We start from the raw sequence: 2,768 nt of genomic DNA on the forward strand, positions 1-2,768 counted from the left end.
CCTATCCATCTATTTATTTATTAAACTCGGCAAAGGACAGACTTTTAAATTGAAGGATTGGGGCTGCCTTAATTAATTAAGTGAAATCTTAGTCCTAAGTCTACCACGGTCTCCATTTCTGCCAGCGTGGCTTTTTCCTCGCTCAGGTCGTGACAGCTGGTTTGTATCTGGAACTTGTTCCACATCCCTGTAGGAGACGTGCGTTTAAATGAATCCTAAGTAACAACATGGTAAATGCCAGGGTAATTTTCCACTCCCAGAGAGTTCAAGAACCCCATCACCAACATAAATTTTGAATCAACTTCACAGTGTTTTCTCTTTAACCACAGTGTCCAAGGGCTTTTGACAGAAGAAGCTCAAATCATGAAGTTTGCGTGGTGGTGGTGGTGGTGGTTGGGGTGTGGTGGGGGGACGGGGAAACTGACTTCCTCAAGAGGACTCATGTCAGCCCAGGGAGACTGTGGCAAACTCGTCTGGGGACCCGACAAAACCACCGTATAAATACTCGTAATCACATTTCCAGTAAAACACCAGCGTGAACACATTAACAAAGTCTCCTCACGCCCTGTTTTTAACGTCCTATCTGAAGTCATCTGATATCCTATCTGAAGCTTAGTCCTGATAAGGAAAAGAACTGAACGACCTAAATTCTGGCTCACCTCAGTTTTTCTTCTCTTTCAGTTCATCCTTACCTTCCAGTTAAGTGCCTGTTCATTGCCGAGTTGTTCACAAGAAGTCTCTCCGGACTAAAGAAAAGGTAAGAGAAAATCCACGGCTGGGAGCTCGCAGACAGACGCTTCTGTTGTTTTGTTCACTACGGAATTTATCCCTTAGGGCAACAGAAAAATACACAACCTTGACCCCGACGTGATTTGAACACGCAACCTTCTGATCTGGAGTCAGACGCGCTACCGTTGCGCCACGAGGTCTTGGGGATGGCCCTCTTTTTTATTCCTTAGAGGGACAATTTCAGCGGTTGTCGGATGTAATGTCCAATATTTTTTTCTTTCACTGCTCTTACTACAGCTTGGGATCGACTGTGAATTTTTTGTCCCTTTTATAACAAGACTACTCAAAGCAAGATGTAAAAATAAATGATGCAGGTGGGAAGCTGAGGGCTCAGGGAATACTCGCCCTGGTAATTCGGGAGCCCCACTTCCCCTACGGAGGCTTTTAGGGTGCGATGTTTGCGAAGAGACTGGAAAATAAGAAGCTCAGCTCACAGGGAAGGCGGGGTGGGGTTCTCAGCGCTCCGGGTTCTCTTTTCCCAGCCCTTCCGCACCCAGATCGCGGGGAGGATTTACGCGATGGTCACACCTAGGGAGGGACACTATTTCCCGTTACCGAAAGGGCGCTTAGAAGATTTTTTTTTCTTTAAAAAATAACATATTCAGGGGGGAAGGATAAATTAGGAGTTTGGGATTAACATATCCACCCTACTATACATAAAACAAACAACAAGCACCTACTGTATAGCACAGGAAACTATACTCAATATCTTGTAATAACCTATAAAGGAAAAGAATCTCAAAAAGATATATATATATTTTTATATACTTGTATATATATATTTGTATATATGTGTGTGTATATATATGTATATATGTGTGAATCACTTTGCTGTACACCTGAAACTAACATTGTAAAACAACTATATTTCAATAAAAATTAAAAAAAAATAACATATTCATTGTAGAAATCTCATCAGATGCAAGATAAAACAAAACCCACTACAATAAGGAATGTTGAGCGCCCGCAAGCACCTGGCTCTGTATATCTTGCCACCCGTCGGGATCTTTCAGGTTAAAGAACAGAGGAGTGGGGGAGAGGAGATCACTGCTTAGTGGTCGGGGAGTGGAGCCCGCCCAGAGATAGATTTCGCTCTCTGCTCACTGGGCGAAGTAGAGTGGCGTGGAGCCGGCATCCGGGAGGTTCTGGACATGGGGAGTCGTGCGAGAGTATGCAGTACGTTTGGTGGCGATGTGTCCTCCGCACCTGGCTAGTCTTGAAACGTTGACAGGTGCACAGAAGCCGCGGAGGGGCGGCCAAGGTGAAGGGCAGCGCGCTGGCGGGCGGAGGCGGGATCCCGGGGCCCCCCAACCCCAGGCCGCCCAGGGCGCAGCGCTGCCCGCAACGCTCATCGAGCCCGGGAGGTGGAGCAGAAGCGCCAGGTGTTACGACTGGGAAAGTAATCAGTCAGCTCCGTGGAGGTCACGAGCGCCCCTGAAGTGCAAATCGGCCGTCATGCCTTGATGCAGGGCCTAGGGAGTAATAAAACCGTCTAGCAGCTGTCTCTCTAACAAGCTGTCCTTTGTTTACTGACTCAGTTAAGAGCAGGCGAAGCTGGAGGGACTTCCCCTTCTTTTGTCCATCATCGCGGCTGCGGTGGCCCCAGCTCCACCTGCTTGAGGACACAGTGCCAGGTGCGGAGTTCAACTGGGGAGGGACACCTGTCAAGGGCCACTGCAGGTTCCTAAGACCTCTCAGGGAGGATGGAAACTTACCCTGAAGCAGAAAGAGACAAGTCTGTCTGACCTTGATTTTTCAGCGTGAATAAGGATGATGAACCCCCCGCCTCATGATCCTTCTGACTTTGGGGTTTTAAGCAAGGTTTGGAAAAGTTATCAGGGTGATCACTAGCTGGTCACCACTTCTGTGGTCCTGGACCCTAACTCGCCCTGTCATGGTGATGCACAATTCAACAACCATTACATCATTCACCAGTAGGGAATAGAAACCTTGAATCCAGAGACATGAAGTCCAAGTCC

The 2,768-nt window shown here is 47.5% G+C and overlaps 1 non-coding gene across 1 annotated transcript; it reads right to left on the minus strand.

Annotated features, from left to right (window-relative positions):
- Positions 1–857: 857 nt before the first annotated feature.
- TRNAW-CCA (transfer RNA tryptophan (anticodon CCA)) lies at positions 858–929 on the minus strand. Its single transcript has one exon. It is a non-coding gene; the product is annotated as a tRNA-Trp (tRNA).
- Between the last annotated feature and the right edge of the window lie 1,839 nt (positions 930–2,768).

Source organism: Hippopotamus amphibius, chromosome 9, assembly GCF_030028045.1.
Source record: "Hippopotamus amphibius kiboko isolate mHipAmp2 chromosome 9, mHipAmp2.hap2, whole genome shotgun sequence".
NCBI classification, from domain to species: domain Eukaryota; kingdom Metazoa; phylum Chordata; class Mammalia; order Artiodactyla; family Hippopotamidae; genus Hippopotamus; species Hippopotamus amphibius.